At 46.0% G+C, this 26551-nt stretch overlaps 1 long non-coding RNA gene across 1 annotated transcript; it reads left to right on the forward strand.

The window, feature by feature from the left end:
- The first annotated feature begins 3 nt into the window (after positions 1–3).
- On the forward strand, positions 4–25303 carry LOC131280856 (uncharacterized). The gene is made up of 3 exons (XR_009188505.2): positions 4–241; positions 23182–23264; positions 23741–25303. It is a non-coding gene; the product is annotated as an uncharacterized lncRNA (long non-coding RNA).
- The last annotated feature ends 1248 nt before the right edge of the window (positions 25304–26551 follow it).

Raw genomic sequence — 26551 nt, forward strand, 5'->3', positions numbered from 1 at the left:
CCAACCAGACCATTTCGCTGCTGCGTGTTTTTACTGCTAGCGGATGCACTGGCGTGTTATTTATGAAACCATATGTGGCTATTTAAGTCTTAGCCTATGTAGCATTTATATGGGGCTTTTCACCTTAATTGGATAATATTATTTGGCTCTTTCAGCCCTGGTCCTCAAATATCATGTTTTTAATGTTAAAGAAACTGCAGTCAAGAGAGGTTAAACGACTTTTGACGGTAAACAAGGATTGGTGAGTTTTTGTTTTGCTTTTGTACAAACCTGTATGTGCTCCACCAAGTACTTGAGCAGGGCCATTTTTGTTATGTGTCCTTAATCTGGTGGCAGAGAAGAACTGTCAAATAGAGTTAGGAACCCTGAATAGGATGATGTCATTTCAACCAACATAAGCAATGATAGCACATACAGAAGATGGTTGAAGGTCAAGTGTATTCAGCTGCTGCTACAACCAAGCCTTTCTGCAAATGCTTTGGTTATTTTTGTTGTCCTAGTTGAGTCTGAGCAACCGGTGGGTGTCATCCAATTGTTTATCCCTAGACTGTTAGAGCCAAAAACAATGATTCAGTGATGACAAAATGACAGTACGTCCTTCTAGCCTCACGGTCTCCTTAATTTAAGTATGTAATAGAAACCTTTCTATTGGCACATGGTTTAGGGTGACTCAAGTGGCTACTTGGGGAAGGGGAAAGTAAAGAGCTTGCAGAAGCAGAATGTAGAACACAACCAGTCTGACTCATATTCAAATTCCATCTTTATCTCCTTGGGAAAAGAAACCCACTGTCTTGAAGGTTTTGTTTTCTTGCCTATAAAAAATGAGAGGATAGTAGGACTTCCCTCATAGGGTTGGCATGAACACATGGGGGATATATTTGCCAAGCTTGGTATAGAACCTGGCATCGCACAGACACATAAGACATGCCCTTGCTAAGAAGCGTAGACTTGGCAGGCTGGTACACAATGGGCTCAAGATGTCATATACATAACCCCAGACATAAGGCAAGGCTTCATTTCCCAACCAGCTGGTTAAAAGTTCTTTTTTTTCCTCCTTCAACTTGAATATATAAACTTTTAATGATGTAAGCAAAATAGTCCAATTCCTAGCTATAAATTTTAATTTATTGATTTAATTACCAGTATATTCAAAATTACACATGTAATTGTTATTTTAAAATGTTGCTTTTTGAAACCCTCATTATTCAGACTCTTGACCCTCACCTGTCTTCGTCACCACTCAGGCTCCCTTTTTATTTTTATTTATTTATTTATTTATTTTTAAAGATTTATTTATTTATTTATTTAATTCCCTTCCCCTCCCCCGGTTGTCTGTTTTCTGTGTCTTTTTGCTGCGTCTTGTTTCTTTGTCCGCTTCTGTTGTCGTCAGCGGCATGGGAAGTGTGGGCGGCGCCATTCCTCGGCAGGCTGCTCCCTCCTTCGCGCTGGGCGGCTCTCCTTATGGGTGCACTCCTTGCACGTGGGGCTCCCCTACGCGGGGGACACCCCTGTGTGGCACGGCACTCCTTGCGCGCATCAGCACTGCACATGGGCCAGCTCCACACGGGTCAAGGAGGCCCGGGGCTTGAACCGCGGGCCTCCCATGTGGTAGACGGACGCCCTAACCACTGGGCCAAAGTCCGTTTCCCTCCCTTTTTATAAAAACAGTTTTATCGATACATATTCATAAAGCATACAAACCATCTAAAGTGTCCAATCAGTGGTACTTGGTATAATCACAGAGTTGTGCATTTATCACTTCAATCAATATTAGAGCATTTCCATTACTCCAATAACAGTCATATTAAAAAACAGACAAAAAATCTCTACCCCTTAATAATCACCTCTCAATCTCTCAGGCTCTGTTTAGTCATCTAACCCAGTGTTCTAGAACATATCATCTCTGCTTCTGAGCAAATTTCTCTGAGAGGTAGACTTTTTGAGCCTCTGTATAGTAAAGTCACAGGAAATGTTATTTCAGGCCTTGATATCTGGTACCATTTGCCTATCCATGAAGTTAACCTCTTATCGTCCTGCTTTGAAGAGTGGTCTTCACGGGGTTGTAGTTCCAAATGCGCATGCATTTTAGAGCTGGGTAAGTGAAGAGCTGGGTGATGAGTACGTGAAGTTCATTGCACTCTGTGTTCTTCTGAGTATGTTTGAATTTCTTCATAACGAGAGATTTCAAAAAGTAAGCGTGAAAGGACTTGCTTAATATAGCTAACACTTGCAATGGGAGGTTATTATGGGTTGATTGTGTCCCCACCAGCAGATATGGGACGTTGACTAGAGACAGGGTCTTTGAAGATGTCATTAGTTAGGATGAGGGCAAAGTGGATTAGGGGGTCCCAATAGGAAGGCGTTCTTCTACGAAGGGGGAAATCTGGGCCCAGCGGCGGGCACGGGGAGAGAAGACGGTTGCGAGAAGACAGAGGCAGAGCTTGTGGCTCTGCTGCCACCAGGAGTTCCAAGGATTGCGGGGGGCTCGCCTGCAGGTCTCCAGCGGGGCCCGGCCCTGCCGACACCCCGACGTTGGGCTCGTAGCCTTGCGCACTGTGGGGTGGTGCACCTCCTTGGTCTGCAGCCACCCGTTCGCAGCACTGTGAGGGCAGCCCTAGAGTAAAAGGTAGAGGTCATACACTCACGAAATAATTACAACAGCTTGTATATTTCTTTGCCTTTTGAAAAAAACAAACCCTATTTTTTCCAGGCAACCGTATTAATATCCCAAACGCGCATTGATTGAATTCCTTTCAAAGTATTTTGTTGTCTGAAACAGAGAAATTGAGAGAGAACCCTGAAATAAAAAACTTTTTTGGGGGAATAAATATACAATAGCATCTTTCTTTCCCCCTCAGGGCAGATTTAAAGCCCATCCTTTAGGATTTTCCTCTCTGCTCTACTGGTCTGAGCAGATAGGGTTGGTGGTGACCCCGTAGGAGAAGGCCCGTGGCTTTCCTTGTGTGAATGATAGGAAGACCCACTGCAGGGTCCTTTGTCACATGTGCCCATTACCTTCTTCTTTTACACAGTGTTAAGAATACGGTAATATTTAGGTAATCTAAAGCTTCTTTTAAAATTAAAAGAAAAAAAGAATACGGTGATAATGGGAATATGACAATGTAACTTACGGACGCTAGCTAGTAATATAATATTTTGGCAGCAAGGGCAAAGGAGATATCATTTCTAAGGAACCACAGTAGGGGGTAAAAGGGGCATGGGATTTTTCCTCTTGGAGTAATGGAAATGTTCTAAAATTGACTGAGGTGATGACAGCACGACTCTGGTGGAGATGAAAGCCCCCGAGTGTGCACTTGGAATGGATTGTACAAAGCATGGGGCTGTGTAACCCAGGGAACCATCAGTGGTGGAAGATGGACGGTGGTTGACAACAAATAAGAAAGTGCTCTCTCTAGAACTAGAACAAATATATAATACTACACAGGGTGTTAATCGGGTGGGTTGGGGGAAATATACATCAAATGTAAAAATGTAAGATACGGGCTAGAGTTAGTAGTGTTTTATATATATGTATTTTTAGTAGTAATATTTTGATGGTGCTCTTTCATAGTTTGTAACGAATGTTTCACAGCAGTGATGGTATTGGTGATGGGGTGAAGGATGGAAACCCTGTATGATGATGTGCATGTTTGGTTTGTAAGTTCACAACTGTTCCTGTATCCTTGCTATTTACGTATGTTCATGTATGGACGCTGTATGTCAATAAATTTTTTTGAACCCATTACCTTGTGCCCAGGGCGGTACGGAACATGCAGCCTGCAGGGGCCTGGTAGACGGGGTGTCAGAGGTGGCACAAAAGGGGAGAGTCAGAGTTTTCTCCACGCAATGCTTATCCCCTGAGAGGGCACAAAGCCATGGTCTGCACAGCCAGAACGAGAGGGTGATTGAACAAATTCAGAGGGCATCCGTCAGGAATGAGAGCCCGAAATGACTGCAGTTGGTACTGACCAGAAAACTGCGCAACATGTGCTTTATGTTGGCTTGGTAGCTATGGCTTCTCCAAAGGAGAAAAGGACAAGTTGTTACTTTAAAAAACACGTTGAAGCATAGTATGCTTCCCATAGAAACATGGTAGATTACTTATCACGAGTATTAACAATCCTCTAAAAACTTAAAAACAGACAAAAAAACAGCTCGTAGCTTTTTTTTTTTTTTTTTTTTTTTTTTTTTTTTTTGCCGTTTTGCCCTTTCTTTACCTGCCTGGATTAGCAGGCAAGTAGACCTAAGGATCTGTAGTTTGTAATGGTTACTTGCAGTCTGTAAATCAGCCCCTTTTACCCCTTTTTAGCCCTTTTCCTCTCTCTACCTGGGACCCATGGTCTGTTATTTTCTTTCATTTCTCTTCTCTCATTTTTAAATAAATTACTCGCCTAACTGAAAAACAAACAAACAAACAAACAAGAACAACTAGTAGTGTGGGAAGTCTGGGATTCTCTGGAATCCTGGAATTTTTTTCTCCAAGGAAGTATTGTGCTATGACATGGTAGAGCAGTTAAAATCTTTAGAGAGATTGAACTTCTGACACGTTTTGATATCACATCATGCTTGCCCAACGTTTCATGAAAGAAAGGATTTTTAACATTTTGACAGAATTCAATTCTAAAAAAATCACAGCATAATCACCTTATCATGTTTATCTCAACCTTTTAGTGCTGGCAGATTTATTGGTGTGCAGAAAAATAACATAAGGTAAACAAAATACCAGTGTGCCCAAATTGAGAGCAGGTTCTTTTTGGAAGATATATATGCTTTTCTTTGTTTTTTGTTTTTGATGAGCTAAGTGTTAATTCTAACCCAAAAAGACCGAACAATGTGAGGTTAGATAAGTGTCTGCTAAATTCGTTGCAGTATTGTCATGTGGATTCGGGGAAGCCAGATTAGAGGTCACTGGTTGTAGCTGCAGAATAAAGTTCACTGGTTGTTTATCCTCACTCTGATTGGCCGACTACTGAACACAGAACCTGAACTAACTTCCAGAGCCCTCTGTGCACTTCGTGTCTGCGTTAAGAGGGCGGAGGCTTTCAGCAAGGACGCGCGTGATGAATCCTGCAGGCCTGCATTGAGCAATGCGCAGTGGCCGCTGGCCAGGGCAGAAGTTAAACCAGGAGATGGCTATCAAATCAGTTGTTAGGTCTGGCACATCTCTCCCGAGCTGCTGTGCTGTGCAGAAAAGAGAGACAATTATTTGTGGCCATAGCCCATCAGTTCTATAATGCATCGTTTTATCTGCTCAAGAGAAAAACAAGGCTGACTTGCATATTGTTTAGTATGGGCAGTTTACATTTTCTCACCCATAGAGGCTCTCCCTACATTTATTTTCCTGGGCAGTGACCTCATTAGATGGCTTCGGAGGCCTTTTGGTTGTATTTAAATTTTTCCAATAGATGGATCCACACATCCTATGATGTATATGTTAGTTTCCTGTGGACCGTGAGGCTCTGACCTCATATTTGCATGCATGTGTATGCACTTGCATGAAAAATAGTCTGACTCTATTAAGGAACACTGCAATAACCACAAAACTGTCTCTGCTGAATTTTCTTAAGTGTGGTTCTTCTGCTTTCAGGTCAGTGAATAAATGGCATTTGCACAGTGTCTGGCACAAATACTTTAACCATAAAGTTTAATGTGTAACTAGTGTTTTTCTCTCCTGTGTCAGCAGTTGGCAATAAGATACTATAAATAAGGATTACTAAGAGTAAGTAGGTGGATGTGTAGTGAGGGGAGGGGAAAGTCTGGAGTAAGCAGTTTTGAAATTCATGCCAGTGGTTGCTTCAAATGATAAGATAATTTTGAGTAACCTGTAAGCTCTGTGGATTCACAGGTTTCAAAAACAGGAAAGTCTCTTGTTTAAAACCCTCTAAAGCAACATGTGGTCTTAGAAAAGAAGCTGGCTTGTGGTTTGGCGATTGTACTTCCTTATTGATATAATGGTCGGGTGGTGCAAGGCCTCATGGGATTGCAGCGCGGTAACCGCAGGCCTGACGGTTACCCTGACAGGGTTCTGAAACAGACCCGGGGCTTTCTGGACAGATGAGAAATCTAAAAATTTCCCTTTTCATTTCCTCTCTTGTGTGACTTTGTCATTTTTTAAAAACTGGTGATAGAAAAGGGAATTTTGTCGCTACTTTTAAGGAGTTCGTCTTGAATGTGTGGCTTCCTCTCCCCCCAGCTCCCCAAAAATCCCACCCTAAAAACCCCAAGCTGAAAAAACACATCTAGGCTTGCTCGTTTTTCAGGGGGTCTACGTTCGGTTTATCTGCTTTGAGGCTGGACTCACAACGAGCAAACCTCTGCAAACTGTGGGATTGTAAGATCTCCACATGCTTGGCCCTTTGGGAGAGCACAGGGAAGTGCTGTGCCCCCCGGAAGCCCACCTCTCCCACGGCTGGTTGGGAAGCCCTGCCAGGCGAATGCTTTCAGTGTCATGCTCGTGTTCTGACGGAAGTGAAGACCGAGGCCATCCCGTGCCACGGGAGCAACTGACCGCGGGACAGAAAGTTCCGCAGGCTAGGTGTGTGCAGGCTGCGGGAAGCCTTTGAAACCTGCCACGTTAGAACCAAGCTTCAGCATGGGTCTCCCACTCCTTTTGTCTGCCGGGACAGCTTGATGGGCCTCCTGTGCCTGCAGTCAGTGGCTTCTGCTCCCCCTTTCCGTGAGAGAAAGAGGCCAAGAAGGTGGAATCCATTTTCACAGCCCAATTCCTCCAGGAATCCTTGTGGCTGGGTTCTTTGCTACACATTTTGTGTGCATGTGTGTATATACGTATGTGTGATGCATGTGTGTATGTAATTTATGTTATTTGGCCCAGAGTTCCTTATTATTTTTCAGTTAATTCAAAGAAGATAATGTTTGGAAAAAGTCTGTTTCAGTGCTCCAGCAAATCTATCATTTGGTGCTGACCCTCACCAAAGGAACCCGTCTTGCCAGTTTCTCTGCCTTGACCTTGATAATCTGCAACCTAAAACCAAGGCCTGGGATGGTTAGAGCTTACTGCTCTTTTTTTGTTCGTTGGTAAGCTCAGTAAGTCTGCCCCAATCACGTCAGGGAGGCCAGAAGGAAATGCAATCCTGCCAAGTGTGGGAGCTAACACGAACTGCCAAAATTTAAGGTTACGGTGAGAGCAAGAGCTCCTTCCTGGAGTGTGCATGTCTGTGGTGATGTGCCTGGGTGTGAGTACATAATGGTGTGTGTTTGTGTACTGTGTGTGTACATGGGTGCCATGTATATATGCTGTGTGTCTGTGCATGGGTGCCATGCCTGTATACTCTGTGTGTGTACATGGATATCATGGACACATGCTGTGTGCATGTGTGCACCATCTGTGTGTACTGTGTGTGCAGATGGGCCCTGCTGGTGTGGAAAGCCTAGGTGCACATTTATGGGTTGTGTGTATACATAAGTTTGTGCATTGTCTATAGGAGTCCTGTGCATGTGTGTGTACTGGGAGCGTGCATAGGCATGTGTTCGTGCTGTGTGTATAATGTGTGTACGTACTATGTGCATGTGTACTATATACTCAGATAACGTGTGCATGCACATCATATGTAATGTGTATGCTTATTGTGTGTTTGAGTGCACACAGCCGAATGCCACAGATCTATGGGGCGTGGGTGATGACGGGGGATGGGTGCTGCTCTGTGGAAAGTGTGCTTGGGGTCCGGTAAATCATTTAAGTAAAATTGTTTTTCCTCTCGTTTGCTGCTCTTTCCCATTTCAGCATCTTGCATTAAGATTGCAGAAACCTTAAAAAACAGGCCAAGTGTATATTACATTTCTCCTTCCGGCCTTCCTCTCAAGCGAGTTCTTTTTAAGTATCTTTTACCTTGAGCTTCAGGAAAAAGGGGAGAGTCTTGAAATCGAGAAGAAGGAGCAAGGATTCAACATCAAACTGTACTTTTTAGCTTCTGTGTGTGTGTGCAAATGTGTGTCCAAAAGACAAAGAGGGGAAGAACAAAAGGGAAAAACAGGGACTCAGACTGTAGAGACAGCAGGAATCTTTATTTTTCAAATAAACCTTTTAGGCATCTACATGGAACTTGAAATACGCCCCAATTTCCTGCCTCTGACCTCACTGTAAGTGCTGACCCACTTCTGGCTAGTTTTATTTATTTATTTGTTGGAAAACGTTCACAGTGTGCTTCGAGCTGACTCTTGTCAACTTTGTCCTTGTCCTCCTGGCCATGTGAGTTCAAAAGTGCAGCCCTTCCCACCTCGCTCCCAGTAATCAGGGGTGAGGACAAAGCCCAGGAACGGCGGAGGTTTATCGGTGATGGGACAGATGAGTCACTCGGGTCCTTGCAATCAAAGACACAAGGGCAGCAGGCAGCACCTAAGGCGAAACCTTGAACCACGCATCGTCTTCTGTCTGATTTTTCTCTCCGAAGCCTTCGGTCTCCACGTTTCTTTTCCTACAGTCCCGTTGGGGAGGGTGCCGGGTGGGGGGCTGGCACCCCAGTTTTGCAGCTCGGGCCCAGGACAGCAAGTGGGCAGTCTTAGCTCAGATCACAGCCCGGGTCCACCGTGGAACCAGGAAGTGGATTCAGGGTCAGGCATCATCTGGAAGGTTGGGTGTATTTACTTTTCTCTTAAAGCAAACTTTGATTTACTCTTTAATAAGTTACCAGGAAGGATATGGTTCTGGCGAAATTTGACTTGGCCTCCAAATCTAAGTCACATATTGATAAAGAAGGAGAGATACAACGAGCCTTGCGTTTTCCCAGCTTTATCATTAACCCCAGAGTTGGAAATAGGGTTGCTTTTAGAAGCGTCCGTTTCGTGGTTCTGCTGAAGGTAATAATTCTCTGTTGATGAGGTGTACTGGCCTCCTTGGCCGAAAGGCATTATCACCAGGGCAGCCCAACTGCTCCATAGAAAGCCCCAGAGCGGCTGTGTAAGAAAGTGAGAAACAGCCCTGACTCCAGACAGACCTTGTGTAGGTCCCTGCTCTTTCACTCGCTGTGCCACCCAGGAAATGACTCGGCTTCCTTGGCCTCAGTTTCCTCATCTGTAGAATGCGGGTCAAAAAAGTCTCTCCTTGTGTTTCCTCACGGGATCCAGTAAGAAGACGCATGAGAAGGGGTGGGTGGGAGCTGGCCGGGAGTGTACAGTCTACCAGGCCGTAGGATGGTTGATTACCTCAGGGCATTTAATTGTGCGGAGAACCATGTCTGTTTTCACTTTCCAGAAGTTTCTCCCAGAAGTCACCTACACGAGGGAAAAACTGCATTTCACCCTCGGTGGGCTGTTCTGTTTCATCTCCATGCGCCCAGGGAGCCGCCCTTCAAGGGCCAGAGGAAGAGTGTTTGTTCTCTCGCCTCCGCTGAGAGGTGCTCAGGGTGCAGCTTTCCTCTCCTTCCCATGACAGCACTTCCTCCTTAAACGCAGGGATCTGCAAAGAAGGAAAAAACACAAGAAGAAAAACGGGGCCCCTGGGCCCCTCCTCATTCATGGGATACTCTGTGGGGACAGGTCCTTTCTTTGCCTGTCTTGGGGAATTCCCTGGTGCTCCCATGTGAGCAGGGCCACAAACCACCTTTTGTGATGAAGAATCAAGGGAGAGAAGAGAGGGCCTGTCAAGAAGCTGCTGGGGTGAGTGGGACCAAGAGCGGGTGCTGGGGAGGCGTCAGTCTGGGGACGTCAATGAGGGCTGCGTTCTCCAGAGTTCAAAGATGGCGGTCAACCTGACCCAGGGCCACTCTGCTTTTTATTTTTTTTTTAAAACATCACCATGCACCAGAAATTCTAAACACTGTCAGTGATGAAATGCTCCTTCCATATTACGTGCTCAGGGAGCCGAATGTATACAATCTTCTCTCAAATGTTTAGAAAATTGATGTTTAGAAAAATGTTTAGAAAAATTCTGCAGAGACAGAAGGATGGAAAGCTAGCAGGATAGATGGGATGATACAACCAATGGGGCAAAACCTTCAAATGGGGACGTCGGGCACTCTGGGGGGCCTGGGGCGGGGGGGACTGTTGGCGCCTTCTCTATGGTCTTTGTTTGTATTACTTCTGCAACTGTTCTGTAAGTTGGAAATTATTTCAAAATAAGAAGTTAAAAAAACAAAAAAGCTTGTTCCATTGGGCGGGCCACCTGCCTTGCTCCTCTTGGGATGCACTGGGCGAGCACGGGTAGGAGGGTGACCTCAGGGCCAGGCATCAAAGAAACCAGAGCCATTTCATCCCCCCTCCCAGGAAAAGAAGCAGGAGATTTGTACTCAGGGTTCCTCTGGGGAGTCAAAAGGTGGTGTGAGCGAAACAGAGAGGGAGAGCGGAATGTTTACGGCTGGTGACGTGTGCAGCTGGCTCCCCACCCAGGCAGGGTATGCGAGCCCCACGCTTGATGGGGCTGAGCTGAGGGGTCAGACTCTGCAAGAGAGCATGGACAGCGGGCCTTAGGGCAGACAGACTGTCCTGGTGGTTAAAGGCGGGGCCGAAAAACAGCCACAGAGACCACCAGGGTCCCTGCACGTAAAGAGCCTACCCTTCCCTCCCGGCCTCCAGCTGGGCACTCCTTCTGCCTTTTCCAGGGTGGGCACAGCTTTAAAGGCTCACCACTTCCCACCGGGGCATGTTCCTTTATTTTTTAAACAATTAAAAAAATATTTATTTATTTCCCCCCCCCCCATTGTCTGCTCTCTGTGTCCATTTGCTATGTGTTCTTCTGTGTCTGCTTGTATTCTCATCAGGTGGCTCCAGGAACTGATCCTGGGACCTTCCAGAGTGGGATAGAGGCGATCATTCTCTTGTGCCCCCTCAGCTCCCTTGTCTGCTGCGCCTCCTATTATCTGTCCTCCGTGTCTCCTTCCGTTGTGTCATTTTGCTGTGCCAGCACTCCTGCGTGGGGCAGCACTCCTGTGTGGGGCAGCACTCCTTGTGGGCCGGCTCTCCATACGGGCCAGCCTGCCTTCACCAGGAGGCCCTGGGCACTGAACCCTGGGCCTCCCATACGGTAGACGGGAGCCCAACTGCTTGAGCCACAGCCACTTCCCCAGGGCATGTTCTTTTAACCATCGCCACCATCAGGTGCGGGGACAGAATTGTGCCCTTTGACAGATGAGGAAGTCGAGGCTGGGAAATGTGCAGGCACCTCCCGGCTATCATCCAGTGGGTGAGTGGTGGATCTGGAATCTGTTTGGCTCCAGAGCCCGCCATCCCCACCCCCTCACTGCTCACAAAGGCCGGGAAGGTTCGTCAGCAGTGACCACTTCTGGGTTCTGAGGGCTGGCGGGAGAGCACTTGGGGAAGCGGGCACGGGCGCAATCCCGGGGCCCACGCCGGGGGGCCTCGAAGGAAGCTGCGTCAGGCAGGCGGGCAACCCTCAAAGGCGCTGTTTCCAGAGGGGCCGCTTCCCTGTTCCAAGGTCCCCACAGAGCTGCGGCTCTGAGTTTGAGAGAGTGTTTGGCTTTTAAGGTGGCCCCGGAGGCAGATGTCCTTGATTGGATTCCTAGAAGGCGCTCTGCTCGGAGGAGCCTGACGCCGGGTGGCAGCACTTCCCTCCTGGTGCGGAGAATTGGAGCTAGACGCTCACGACCACCTCCTTTCTCAGGATTTTCTCATCTCCCCCCATCCTGTCCCACCCCCTCCACCCCCGTGCCTTTACTTCTCAGGCCTCAAGCAGAGAGAAAGCGCCAGAAAATTGGGAAGCCCTCTGCAGTGCAACCCACCAGAGGAAGAGCCTGCCTCTCCTGATTGATTCACCAGGACCCCGCGACCAGGCCCCCACACCCCCAGTTCGCTTGCCAGCAGGGGCGAATCCAGTGCCTGACCCACCCCAGCCTTCCTTCCCGGGAGCCAGAAGACACTGCCCTTGTGATGAACGTGCCAAGTGGAGCGTGTGCCCCCAGGCCCTTGTCCCTCGGCGTGGGCCTGCCCCCGGGCCGGTGGGTTATTTACGGGCGCCCCGCGTGGCCTTTGCCCGGAGCTCAGTGTCTCCAAAAGGCTGCTTGGCCTAGCACCGGAAATTGGAAATTGGAAACCGAGGATCTAGCCCAGCCATCTCTGACTCGGGCTCCAGCAAACCCAACGCACGCTGACCTCTGCCCTGTCCACCTGGGGCAGGCGCGCCTACCTGCCAGCGCTGCCCCCCACGCCGATGGCCGGCGCCTGGTCAGCGGCCTGGGGGAGGGGAGCCTTCAAACCCAAGCCCTGGCCACGGAGGCAGCGCAGGGTGTGTGTGTGTGCAACAGAATGAATTCTTAAATGTTTTTTCTCTTAAAAATTTCATCCGCTGTGTTCATCAATGCATGGAGGTGGAACATTTGGCAAGATTATTTTAAGTGGCGCTGCAACCTGTGACTGTAGTTTCAAATCAAGGAATTTGCTGAGCAGCTGTGGGGAAGAACAAAGGACCCGGGTGGGGGACAGCTAGGCTGAGTTTGAGGGCGAAGAGCTGGGAGCAGAAGCAGCTGGGAGGCCGGGCGCTAAGAGTCCATATTCTTAGCCGCTGTTCTCATCTGCTGAACATACCACTCGAGGCATTAAAATGGTATATATAGACCAAGAGGATTGAGATTCAATTTAAAACAATGGCTGAGAGCGTCGGCTTGGGAGCCAGACAGACCTGACTTGAAACCGGCCCTGCCACTGACCGGCCTCAGTTGAATTATCTGTAAAATGGGGATAATCCTGGCAACCACATCAAAGGGATTATTGTGAGGATGAGATAAGAGAATGCATAGGAAGTGTTTGTTTGGCCCAGCTGGTAGCAAACAGTAGATGTTCAAAATGCCATTGTTGCCAGTAGGCTGTGTCCTTGTCACTGTTTCATTCAACAAACATCTACATTGAGCACCTTATGTTCCTTATGTTATATTCCAGGTGCAGGGATAGGTGTTGTAGGGAAACAGCTATGTGAAACACAGGGGTTAATATGCTATGAGAGAAAGAAAAGATACTTCTATTGAGGTGAAGAGTAATATCTTTTGAGAAAAGTTAATTTACAAAATTACCCTTCTTAACAGATGGTCTGTTAGAAACAATTTGATAAAAAGGTATAGAGTAAAAAGAAAAAAGCAAACCTGTCTTATTTCTGATAATTTTGGACCTCACTACTTTCCAATAAAATTAGTGTTTAAGTCAAGTTAATTTCTTAACATACGCTCTGCCTCAAACGTAGGACGCTTCATCAGCTAATCCGTAGCTGATTAGACCTGTTGACCAACAGTCTCCTTTGGTAAAGTGGCCTTAAAACAGTGACACATACATACTTGGAGAGGGTTTTATTTGTCAGCGATTTCTAGTCCTGTTAAGGGACTAAAGAATTACAAGTTAGGCAGCACAGCTTTCCACCCTTTTCATAGACTTCATGATAGATAATAATTGAGCTTCTGCTCAGACTATCAGGAACGAAGAGCTCACAGCCTGGAAGGGTAGCTGATGGCTCTGCCACGCAGTCCCCGTGTTCCAGATGGAACAATCCACGGGAGATGAGTTTACATGAATTGGCACGGCACATCTAAGGGTCAAAAGGCCTTCTGTTGTTTTTCCTTTCGTCCTTCTCTCCATCTCTGTGGTTTGGTCATGTTTTGACCCTCCCCATTCAGCCCAAGTTGCTGCCTGCCCTCTGTCCCGAGGGGGACAACAATAGCTGTGGTCATCACTGGGTGGCCGAGCAGACCATGCCTTAGAAGTTCAGAGCCAACAGTCAGTTGCTCTTCACCCTGTTTTCTGGGGTGGCTCAACCAGACCCGGTTTTCTTGGAAAACAACAGTGAACTTTGTTCAGCCAAAACTTCCTTTCCCAAACTCTGCTATTTACTCGCTGGCCCTCTTCCCTCCAGCTGTTCCCAACTGCTGACCACGTCTTATGTGCAGTACTAGCTGCTTCCTCTGCCCCAGTATCTCTTGGAACCCAGCCACAAGGGGCCGACGCAGATGCAGCACAAGCGTGGCGGCTTGTGGCCTTGACTTGACCGGCCTGCATCAACGAGCAGCTCCTTCGGAAAGTGGTGCGTGGGCCTCCCTCGGAAACCGATGGGCTAAAAGCAGCAGGAGCAGGGCGGCTCCACGGAACCCATCGTCCTTTGCTTTGTTCACACTTCTGGTGGCTGCCTATGGAATTGTCAGAGTTAAAAAAAAAAAAAAAGTAAAGCAATTTGAGGGCAACTAAAGTAAAAAGAGAAAAGGGATCAAGAGGAAATGTTTATTTCTGGAATGGTTCTTGCATCCTGAAATGCCTCCTTCTGACTCGTTTGCCATTTGACCTCTCGCACTTCTCCTAACTCAGCCTTTGTCCTCAATGGGACCGTAAGCCTCGACTCTGGTCCTAGGCCCCCAGTCCCTGGGCCTTTCTGCCTTGCTGGGTCTCAGCTGAGCCTTTTCAGTTCTGTCCTCTGTTCTCCTGTCCCTCCGGCTCTGCCATGCAGCCTTTTCACGCCCCTCTCTGAAATCTGCTGCCTGCACTGCTCCTCAGAGGTGCTGGGGAAAGCCATGCGTCTGGGATGACTGGGGCCACGACACATTCTGACAGGTGAAAGCAGACGTAGATGTCTCAAAGCCCATGGACCTCAAAGTCAGTGGACCTCCTCCAGAAGATAAAATGGGCTTTGTTCGGCTTGAATGATAGGGAAGACAAATTTGATTTATGAACTGACGTTTGAAGGAACAGATGATCCCACAAAAACCCAGAATTTTAGCTCCCCTTGAAACATTGGAGACCTGGCCGCCCTGCCTTTTCCTCACTCTTCGGCATCTGGCAGCCGCTCAGAAGCTGCTGCCCCTTTGCCCACAGCTTCACACACTCGCCATTTTGCCGCAGTCTCTGCCACAACAGAGGCTGTCTTCTCTCACAGAGACACAGTATTAAATGTCACTTGTCAGCTCGTTACCTCCCCCAGCCTCCTTCATTCCTGAGATGCCTGCCGGATCCCTCTGGGCAGTGCATTTTCCAGCGGTCCCCTTCCTTATCTCTGATGGACAATAGCCCACCACATTCCCCAGGGGGTGGTTGCAAACCTTGTCCTGCTCTTCAAGCGCTTCATTGCTCCCCCCTTGCCTAATACGCCATTGTAAAGATTGAGACCGCACAGCAGTGTTTGCTCCTCGACTCCTCAATGGCATTTCTTTCCGCCTCTAAGTTCCCCTTCCCTTCCCACCCTTTCCTTCAACTTTTTAAACTGTAAAATGAAACACCTATGCCGAAAAGTACTCCAAACAAAGATGTGTTGCTATAATGCTTTCATATTTCCAAAATCACTTTGGAATATTTTATTTGGACCTCCCAATCTGATGGGAAACCTAGGATTATTTCCTCAGTTACCGTAAAGCTCCATGAAGAGGTTTAGAATATAATCCAGTTAGTACGTGATGAATCCACAACCCCAGATTCCCCAAACAGGCCTTCAGAAAAACCCGAAAAACAAAAGAAACCAAAACACACCAAGAGGTGTAGCTCTGGGATAGACCACAAAGTCAACACAATGTCACAACTACCCAGGTCCAGAAAGATAACTTTGTTGACACTCTAGAAGCTCTCCTCTGTCACCCTTCCCATTGCCACTTCTCCCTCCCCACCAAAAGCAAGCACTGCCCAGGCTTCTGTGGTGACCACATCCCTAGTTTTCTTTATAGTGCTACCAGCAAAATACGTATCCTTAAATTCTAAAGTTGAGCTTTGCCTGTTCGTTTTCACAACCTCATGTAAATGTAGTTACACAGTATGTGTTCTTTCATGCATGGCTTCTTTTATACAACATTACACTTGTGAAATTTACCCATGTTATTGAGTGTAGCTGTAGTTTGTAAATTTTTATCACTGGATAGTTTTACATTGTATAAATATGGCACACGTTGTCCATTCTACTCTTGACGGCCCTTTTGGTTGTTTCCAGTTTCAGGTTACAAGTAATGCTGCTATGATCATTTTTGTGCTTCTGTATCAGTGCGTGCAGCATGCATTTCTGACAATATTTCCTAGGAATGGAATTGCTGCTGGCTCACAGGGTATGCGTATGTTCAACTTGAGTAGATACTTTCCAAAATGGTTACACCCATTGAGGCTCCTACCAGAAGTGTGTAAAAGTTGCTTCACATCACTGGCAACATGTGCTATTGCCAATGCTAATGCCAATTTCGCCATTTCAGTATTCATATATATTTTGTGTAGCTTTGGAAGATTGGTAGAATTATGTAGTTTACTAGGGTCCTTGACCTCTAATTTCTCCTCCTCTTTTTCAACACTCAGGTAAAGAACTATCCCTTCCCTCCAAAGCAAGCCTTTCCTGGTGTGAGCTGGCCTCCCTCTCTCCTTACTTGTATGGAATTGTCACTCACCTTCAGTTTCTCCCTTGACACTTGAGCTTTCTCCTACAGACATGCTTAGCTGTCCTCAATGCAAACAAACCAACCCAACAAGAATCTTCTCCTAAACTTTGCTATATTCTTTCCAATACTCACCCTATGGGGTACTATTTTGGGTGACAGTTCTGGCTAAACAGTTTACCTAGTCCTTTTTCTTCAGAGTAATGTTGACAAGTCTGCTCAGATCAGTTGTCCCATCTCAACTGGTTCATTTGGCCAGAACAAGTTTATATGTCAGTGAGAATAGAGAAGGGGAACAGGAGGAAAATGGAGGGAGGGACGAAACGCAAAATATGTAGTATCTTAAGTTATGTAGTCCTGTAGGTAATTTTTTTCTATCAAAGTTCTTTCCCCCTTTCTCTCTCACTTTTTCTCTCCTCCCTTCTATTGTCCAAGTTTTTGAAAGAGTAATCCATTTTAGCTGTTTGAATCTTGCACACATCCACTCTCATCAGAGGTCATCCAAAAACATCCTTGCTGTCGGTCAAATGGTCTTTTCTCAGTCCTCATTCTCTGTGATCTTTTTGCAGAGTTCAGTGTTTCATCCCTTTCTCTTAAGTTCTCCTTTCTATTAGGTTCCAGAATGCATGACTTTCTTAGCCCCTCTCATTATCTTGGACTAGTTCTATTTTACCTTCCATTGCTCTTTTTTCAACTTCCTAAAGGCAGACATTCTCCAGGGGTTTGTCCTTTGGCCCTTTTCTTTTTTTTTTAAAGATTTATTTTATTTATTTATTTAATTCCCCTCCCCTGGTTGTCTGTTTTCTGTGTCTTCTTGCTGCGGCTTGTTTCTTTGTCCGCTTCTGTTGTCGACAGCGGCACAGGAAGTGTGGGCGGCGCCATTCCTCGGCAGGCTGCTCCCTCCTTCGTGCTGGGCGGCTTTCCTTACGGGGCGCACTCCTTGCGCGTGGGGCTCCCCCACCGCGTAGCACGGCACTCCTTGCGCGCTTCAGCACTGCGCGTGGGCCAGCTCACACGGGTCAAGGAGGCCCGGGTCTTGAACCGCGGACCTCCCATGTGGTAGACGGACGCCCTAACCACAGGGCCAAAGTCCGTTTCCCCCTTTGGCCCTTTTCTATCTTCTCATTTCTTTCTTTGTAGATGGCTTGCTTTTGTAAAAGCTCCCCCGTTTGTTCTGTGTGAAGATACCCAGACGTAAATATCTGGCCCCCACTTCTCCATGGGCTCCAGGTCTGTATTTCTGAATGACTGCTGATTTTTCCTATCTGCATATCCTAGGGGTCCTTCAAAAATATTCAAACAATTGAGCTCTTAATTTGAGTCCATACATTTCCTATTCCTTTCAATCCCCCAAGTCTGCTAAAGTCATGACTACATCTGTGTACACATTTTTTTTCTACAGTAAGTGTAGACATATTCAAATCCCATAGATCTTTGATAGGCCAGTTGGATGCCTCCTCTTTCAAGGAGCCTTTGAGTTGCGTCATGAGACTGGGTTTCCGCAGTCAGAGATAAGGTACAAATCCAGGTTGTGTTGCTAATTGTGTGATTCTGTATAAGGTGTTTTCTGCTGACTTGAGTTTCTGATCCATAAAATTGGAATAAGAGTGCTTAAATCACAGTTTTATTGATAAGATTAAATGTTACCTATGAATATGTTTATTTCTTTTGCTAAACCATAAGCACCATGAGCACAAGATCCATTTTTGATTAATCAAAACACCCCAGATATTTATTATTAAATAGTCATCAAATTAATTAATGAATATCATGCAATGTATCCAAAAGCTTGGTGCAGATGTCAGCATTTGCTTCACCAATTTAAAAAGATCAAACCCACTTTATATTGCTCAATCAAATATGCCTCATTATATGTAGTCACTAATTTGGCGTTTCCATTTTATTTCCATTCAGTTGAATGGCTTGACTTAATGTCCAGTGGCTGCCAAGATGGCTGGAGCAATCTTGGGCTTCTATACCCACCATAGCCTCAGTCTGTTGTTGCCCATCCCAAGTACAACTGGGATGTTTGAATAATTGCTTAGTGGGATCAATGGTATAGACTACTGGCCTTGGCTATAAAGGTTTCTGAGTTCCATCATGCCCTTTTATTTTTGCTTCTTTTACCCAGATAATTGCTTCAACTCACCACTTCTCTTGACCTCTGTTGAATAGTCCTTCAGGTCCAGGGAGCCATCTGTTCCTGCATCCCTGCTCGCGTTTCCTTCTCTGACCTCCTTTCCTCTTCGTTGGCCTTAAAGGTGAGCAAGGCTGGCTGTAATTGTCTTGCTATACCATCCCTCCACTGGAAAGTGGCCCTCTTCCGAGAGTGCATCGGGTCCCATACACCTGCCTGCTGGGAAGCACAAGCCACAGAACTCATCTCTCTTTTGGCCTATCAGATACAGCTGAAGGTGTCTGGCTGATGCTCCGGCAATTTGGTGTGTTCATTGTATGCTCTCAGGTCAGAGCTTGGCTCACCATTTCTTTGTTCCCCTGGCAGGTGGTGCCTGGCAGCCACAGTATCATAGCTCCTTTCGCTCCCTCCCCACTCTCCCCCACCATGTAAGTCCTTCAAGGGAGGATAAATGGAGGTGAGGTAGGGTCTGGGCAGACACGGTGGCATTCCCACGGCATAGCTGGAAGTTTCTCAGAACAAAGTTTTCCTGTCAAAATCAGTGTAGGGGGCTGAATAATGGCCACAAAGATATCAGGTCCTAATCCCTGAAATCAGTAAATGTTATATTATTGGGGGGAAAAATGCCTTTGCAGCTGTGATTAAGTTACAGATCTCATCTTGGATTATCCAGGTGAGCCCTAAATGCTGTCACAAGTACCCCTATAAGAGGGAGGCAGAGGGGGATTAGACACAGAAAGGAGAAGGCCAAGTGACCGAAAGGTCAGAGAGATGTGGCCACAAGCCAAAGAAAGCCAGCGGCCACCAGAAGCTGGAAGAGGCAAGGAGCAGGGTCTCCCCCAGTGCCTCCGTCAGGAGTGGGCCCCACCGACATCTTGATTTTGACTTTGTGATGTTGGTTTCAGACTTGGTGACTTCAGAATTGTGAGAGAATAAATTTCTGTTGTTTTAAAGCACCAACTGTGTGGTAATCTGTTACAGCAGGCCAGAGAAACTGATACAGCCTACAAGGAGGATGGAAGAAGTGGTCACTGAAAGACGGTTTCTAGGCTCTGCTTTGCAGAGTAGTTGGCTGGAATGCCGTAAGCCAACCTTGGCCTCCAGCTCTTTTGATTCAGACATTCAGTTTGAGCAATTCACTGAGGATTGACTGGATTCCGAGCCTCTGAGTAGTCAAGGCAGGATTCTGTACCAGAATATTCCAGTTTTTAGATTTGCTCCAGGCAAGTGATCATAGTTCTGGGGGTGACATCGCCAACCTAGGTGGCTCTCTCCAGGAGACCATATTATAGTTTGGAATTTTGCTTGGTGAGCCCAGAACCAGAGAAGTACCTAGGAAGAATCGTGAACTTAGTGAGACCTGAGGTCCCTCCCAGCACCCCACAAAGTATAGAAGCTGCCGTCACTTTTACCCATGAAGGCTGTAGGTCCAGAGCAATCTCTTTCCTTATTTTGTGTCCAGGGAAAACCTGACGCTCCCAAGTGGTCAGGGAGTTTAGAACATATCATGTGATATCATTTGTGGCAAGGATACAAATGGTTGGGCAGAAGCTGCCCTGAAAGCATCTGGAAGCTCCCAATCAATTAGACTGACATCTGGGTACCCACCTGCTACGCCACAGTAAGCCAACAAATATTTATGGGGCAATTTTTTGGTCAGTGTTCAGTGGCAGAACACAGAGGCCATCCTAGTGAGTCTGAGCAGAAAGAGCTCTGTTGCTTGGCATTAAATGGCTAGCAAAACAGCTTGGAGGGCCAAGGAAACAGAGTAGGCTGAGCTTTCAGAGGTGAATCCATTAAGTGAGCTGCAATTCCTCTCACCAGCAGGAAGCTGACGACCCAGCTGCAAAGCTGCTCTGCAGCTGCTACAATCCGTACCCTCAAAATGGACGCCTCGTGCCCTGCTTCTCTTGCCACTGAACTCAATTCCAAATTCAAGTCTTGCATGACTGCCTGTTACCTGAGAAACTCAAATTACAATCAGGACTTGAGCTGAAGGGGAGTCTGGGAAATGTGGTTTTTGACTTTCCAGCTTCTGCATTACAGGAAGGCTACTTAGGAGGTGGTGGCAAGGGACATTGAGGGACCCAAGCCACAGTTTCTAACACAGACACCTGCTTTGTGCTAAGCACTGTTCTATGTGACTAAGACACAGTCCCTGCTCTCAACAAACTTACTTTTCCATGGGTGAGAAATTGACTCGACAGATAAGTCCAGTAATTGCCCATCCTGGTAAGTCTGACAAGGAAGGCAAAGTATTGTGATGTGCTAGTGGCTCGGGATGGAGTGGTGGTTGCTTTCGCCAAAATGGCCAGAAAAGGTCTCAGTGAGACTTTTGTCGACCTCTGACTAAGGAAGAGGCAGTCGAGCCAAAGTCTGCAGAAGAAGGACCAGCAGATGCAAAGGCCTGAAGCTGGGAAGAACTTGGCCAAAAGAAGGCAAGTGTAGCTGAATGTGGTGAATGAAGGAGAGTGGAGGGGAAGGAGGTCAGAGAGCTGGGCCGGTACCAGATACTGAGGATTTTTTCTGTTGACAAGAAGTCGGGGAAATCTAATCAAGAGAGTGTCGTGACTTAATTAGTGCTGTGGAAGGATCACTCTAGCTGCTGTTTAGAGTTGGATGCTAGGGAGTCAAGACCAGTGGTAGGGTAGCCTATTTACAGTGGATATTGCAGTGGTCCAGGTCAGAGACAATGGGAGCTGGGGCACAGTGCCTGGGTAGATGTTGAGAAGTTGTCAGATTCAGGATATGTTGTGGAGAAGGGCACTCTAAACTTTACTCCTGGCTTGGGTGGGGGTGGGGGGGAGCTGAGAGAGAGGAGTTAAATATAACTCTTGGGTTTGGGGGCTGAGCAACTGGTGCTATTTCCTGAGATGAGGAAGCTTGGAGAGCTGAGTGGGGGTTCTGCTTTGGCCATGCCATGCTTGAGAGGCCTACTTGACATTTACATGGTGACGCTGAGCTAGGCGGTTGGGTTATACCAAGCAGTCTAGGGCCTTAGGGAGAAATAGGCACGAGGGATAAAATTTGAGCATCATCAGCATAAAGATGGTATTCAAAATCTTGAGTCTAGATGCCACAGTAGCCCTGGAAGAGTGAAGAGCTGGTCAGAAAAGAGCTAGAATGGTCAGAAAAGGTCTCAAGGGACTGGAATAATATTTAGAGATTTGGTTGAGAAGGTAAAGACCAAAGAGCCCAAGAAAGCATGGGAGAGTGGGGTGGGAAAATCACCCAATATTTGGAATCGTAGACGTCACCTGAAGAGAGTGTTTTAAGAAGTGAGTGGTCCACCACGAACTCTGTTGAGGACTCAAATAAGATGAAAATAGAGAATTGACCATTGGAACTGGCTTGAGGTAGGTCTTTGTTGACCCATTTGAAGCAAGTGGCGGAGACAAAATCTTGAGTGGAGCCATCAGAGAGAGAGCTGGAAGGGAGGAGGTGGTGCTGGTGAATTTAGGCTACGCTTGGGAGGAGCTCCTCTCTGATAGGAAGCATAGAGATGGGTCAGATCTGAAAGAGGACAATGGCAGCAGAGGTGTGACTGAGGAGCCAGATGGGAAAGGAAGCAGTTCAGGGCACAGAGGTATTGGCCTCTGACAGGTCCGGGGACAATTCTGTTGTTGTAGCATAAGGAAGGCAGGGTGCCTGCGCAAGGGGGTAGAAAGGCAGCCGCCGAGGCCAGCAGAGGGAATGGATGCTTGGAAGAAGAGGCGAAGGAAGTGGAGCTCAGGACCCAGCGCTGAGGGCTGGAGGACCCGCTTCCGGCCTCCCTGGGGAAAGTATCTTCCCTAGTCTCAGAGGTGGTCTGTTCACTTCACATGAGTGAAGTGGCAGGAGCCCAGGACTCTGTCAAAAAGAAACATTTTTTCCCCTACCTTATGTGTCCCTTGAGGACTTAGAGGCCCTATCTTCCTTTTACGAATTCACCCTGACATCCCCCCCTTCCCGACAACGCCCCCCCCTCCATCTCCCTCGAAACCTCCCCTGGCCTTCAGGATTCTTCAGTGGTTGGGCAATATTTTCTATTAAATCCCTTCAATACAAATCATCTAATTACATCTCCTTTCCCTAGAATAATGGGCTACTTCCTGCTTCCCCTCTTCAAGATAAAGCTCCTAAAGCACTTCCTCTGTTGAGCGCGTGGGGGCTTCTCAGGGGGGCTCCCGTAGACATCATGAGGGGTCCTAGCTCATTCCCTTCCCTTGTGCCCAGCGCTGTTTGGGGTTCCCCTTAGAGAGCTGGTTTTCTGATGCATTTGATTTTCCTAGTGAAGGAGAAAAGCACCCATAAACCTAATCTTAGCTAAATAACAAAATAGTTTGATTTTCTGTCCTTTTTACCTTCTATGGAAGTCTTTTTTTAGAGTCTGCCATAGAGCACTCATCCTGTGAAATATTCTGCACCCAAAAGACTTCTGTGGTCAAACCCGGCTTGGAAATCTTGCACATTAAAGGCTCAGAGAAGTACTCCAGTTCAGAAATCAGTTTTACCCAACATTTCTCAAATGTGTCTGACCACAAAACAGTTAGTGTTCTGTAGAACATCTTTTGGGAAGTTTTCGCCTATGCAGCCTTCAGCATACCAGGAAAGCACTCATCACCATTTACCCCCCGGTTCCAGGGAACCCCTTAAAATGTTTTTTCAGTCATTTTACAAGTAATTTGTACATGTAAGAATGAAAGGATAGGGAGAAGAACTCTATCAGAATTTAAACACAGAGCATGCACTTTTTAATTACTTATTTTCCTGGTTTTGAAGGTGTATGTACTTGAAGTGGGCAATGCCCTTTGTGCTCTCTGCCTGTAGCTTACTGCCTATCAATTGTCACGCATGTCCACCTGGTAAGTACTGACTCAGATTTCAACTACTTCTCTAATAATTTCTAGCTCTGCTTCCGGTTCTCATTATATTTACATCAACTAAAATATATGAAAAAAATGTGAAACCTTTGATAACACACAATTTTGTTGAAGAGAAGGTGGCCACCTTCTTTGTCCCATAATTGCCAAGGATTTTCATTTTTAGATTTATATACACCAATTGAGATGATCCACCCAACAAAGTTTTCATTTCGATGTGATCTGTTTCCTTCTAGTCACCTTTGCATACACTCCTACCCTTCAGCATTTGTCCACTTACAAAACACATCAAGTAAATTTCAGCGCACAAATATCATAAAGGATGAACAAACACAATAAAAAATCCTTTGAGCAAAGTGAGATGGGCCAGGGATCTTGTAACAAAATATTGCTTGATGAAGCCTTTCCTGTGGTATGACTAACTAGATAAAAGTAACGTATTTCCTTTTGGTCTTCAGAAATATGTTGTTCACTCGTTGACTTGAGAAAATTCATCTAGGATATTGTTATCTGAAGACTTATGGCCTGAGAGTTCACTCATGTGTTCAGTTTCATCATCATCATTGTCATCTTCAGAGTTGGAGTCCTGCTGTTTCTTTGTCCTCATTTGCTGATTCATCTAATCCTCTACCCCACCCCCTTGGCTATTATAAATGGAAAACGAAAAATTCTGAATTTTTTGCTGTGTTTCACGCAAGCTAAATAGACTTCATGGATGGTATCGCCAGTCTTTTATACCTTCTTATGGATGATCTAATACTTTGGCTAACACAGTAAGAAAATTGAGAGCAATGTAATTGTGATGATATATTTTGCTATTACACCATCCGTCTAATTTAGGTAATTCTACCATTCTTTTTGTTAAGCATAGTTTGGACTAATTTATGAGTAATGATGAAATAGCAAAAAAGGTTTCAAGATACAGGAAAAATAAGAGCCCTAAGATTCCAAAATGTAACTTAGATGTAGAAAAGGGTTTACTGTATGTATACGGTATTTGCAATACAGAGTGAGTTTTGTTCTTTTAAGAAAAATAAGCAATTATTTATTTTTCTTTGGAAAACCTCCACAAAGGAATAAAAAAGTCAAGCAATATCAATCTTTAAAATAGATAAAACCGCTCAAAAAAGAAACTCAGAATTTAAAATTGGATCTAGTGGATCCTGATGATATACTAAGAGGTTGTTTTCTCCCACATTTTGAATGGAGGCATTTTCCTTTCTGACCAGTGTTTGGTAAAGAAGTGATTTTTGAATAAAACATTTTATAGATAGTATACTCTTAGTGTTCTTATTGAAAAGTGTATTTTTATACAATCTTCAAAATATTCAGGATATTTGTCTTTTTCTCCACTTAATAAGTGATATATAGCACTAGTTTATTTGAGATGAATGTAAAAGAGTGTAATTCATGACAGATAAAGTAAAAAAGGCACATTACAGTTTGATTTCAGGTCCTAAATATATATAAGATACATTCTATAATGTTATAACATAAAAATAGGTAAACCTGTCAATTTTCCTGATGTTTGGAATGCTTACATTCTGCTCTTATGCTAAACTGGTTTATTTTTATAGTCTTTGATGTTTTAGTTCTAACTGGCCAGATAAGACAGGGGAGAATTTTCAGCAGCTCTTTTCAAATAATTCATTGTGGAAATGGATTTTTTCACCACTTAAAAAAAAAGCCAAATTGGATATAATCACCGATACAGTTTTTCTTTTCAACTCACATTTGTGAAGTACTAGAAATCTGGATCTGGTGAAAATAACCTGGAGATGAATTTGCAGAATTATTATCATTTTATGCTCCTTGTTATGTTCTCCTATCTCCTTATGCTTCCTGTCTTCAGCCAGTGTTCCACTGAGCATTGTATAAAATGAAAAATACATGACAAAGAATAAAAACCATTAAAAACTGTGTACATCAAGCTGGCAGTGGTCAGCTGAGGGCCCCAGGGAATGAGTGGGTGAGTCAGGAATTTGTTCACCCCTTCTCCACAAACAACTGCACACATGCGACATGCATTAGGAAGCTCTTAGATAGTTCTGCTTCAAAGTGGGGGAACTTTAAATGATTATTTTATTTATTGAGTTAAAAAATAGAGATGGACACACAACTCTCCTGGCTTTGTTAATGATGTGCCCTCCTGGTGGGTCCCCGCTGGTGCTCTCCAGGTGGCACCCATTTGTCCTCTTTGGGGCTCTTTTGCACCATCACCTTTCATTTTGTATTGTCCAGAGCAGGTTCCAATGGCCAAGACTGTAACTCAGATTGCACGCACTTACATGCAGTCTGGGATACCCCAATGTGGTCAGCAGCCCATTTCTGGAAAATTGCTTAGAATGGCGACTTCTGCTGACACTCGCCCTCTGGCTTTAGTTGACTCTCTTTGGCTCTGCGGTTGGACACGTTCATTCCTCTGCAGACATCGCAGCCACCTGGGTCCTGAGTGCCTGAGAGCAGGGTGAGAGGTCGATGTGCGCCTATGGGGCAGCCATTGTTCTGTCGCTCTGGGCTGCTGTGGAGAAAGCCATGGCGGCAAGTGCTCCCACGACAGTGTCTGGTCTGAGTCCCTCTGGGCCAGTGAGTGCACACCTTATTTCCTTCCCTGGTGGGTCAGCAAGGGCCATGAAGACACACCACCAGTCCCTTTCCTTTGGAGCGGTGGCCTAAGCCATGCATATTTCCATCAATACCCACAGAATGGGAGGACAAAAGAGGAAATGACATAGAAAGTAGAGAAAATTGGACCGTAATATGGAGAAAGATGAAAGAAAAAGAAATAACACATGCATGTGTTGTACCACTGGCTTTCTTGTTGGAAGGTCTCTCCCATACTTGACTCAATTTTCTGTTTTCGACCATAAATATGAGGCAGAATTTAAATGGAACGTGAACAGAAAGCCTGCTGATTTGGCGTACGTTGGAGCTAGATGTCCATGAGGGAGCAAGGTAACTAGAATATAAGCTCTCAAACTTTCTTTTCCTGCCTTAGACCCCTAATGCCCGGCCTTGGAGCCCGACACCTCACGGGCACGTGGTCGACGTCTGTTGACGGGAGCTGAAGGCTTTCTTATGCACACGGCTAGGTGCCTCCTGGAGGAGCCGAGTCTTGCAATTGTGCTGTGTTCTCATGAGCCTGAGGGTGAGGAGGTCCTTCCCTCCCTCTAGGTCCCCAGATCTAGAGATGCCTCCGATGGAGAGGCACAGCTCCGCGTCTACCCCTGACCGGAAGTTCTCCACCCCTGGGGAGGACAGCCTCTTCA

Source organism: Dasypus novemcinctus, chromosome 13, assembly GCF_030445035.2.
Source record: "Dasypus novemcinctus isolate mDasNov1 chromosome 13, mDasNov1.1.hap2, whole genome shotgun sequence".
Taxonomy (NCBI): domain Eukaryota; kingdom Metazoa; phylum Chordata; class Mammalia; order Cingulata; family Dasypodidae; genus Dasypus; species Dasypus novemcinctus.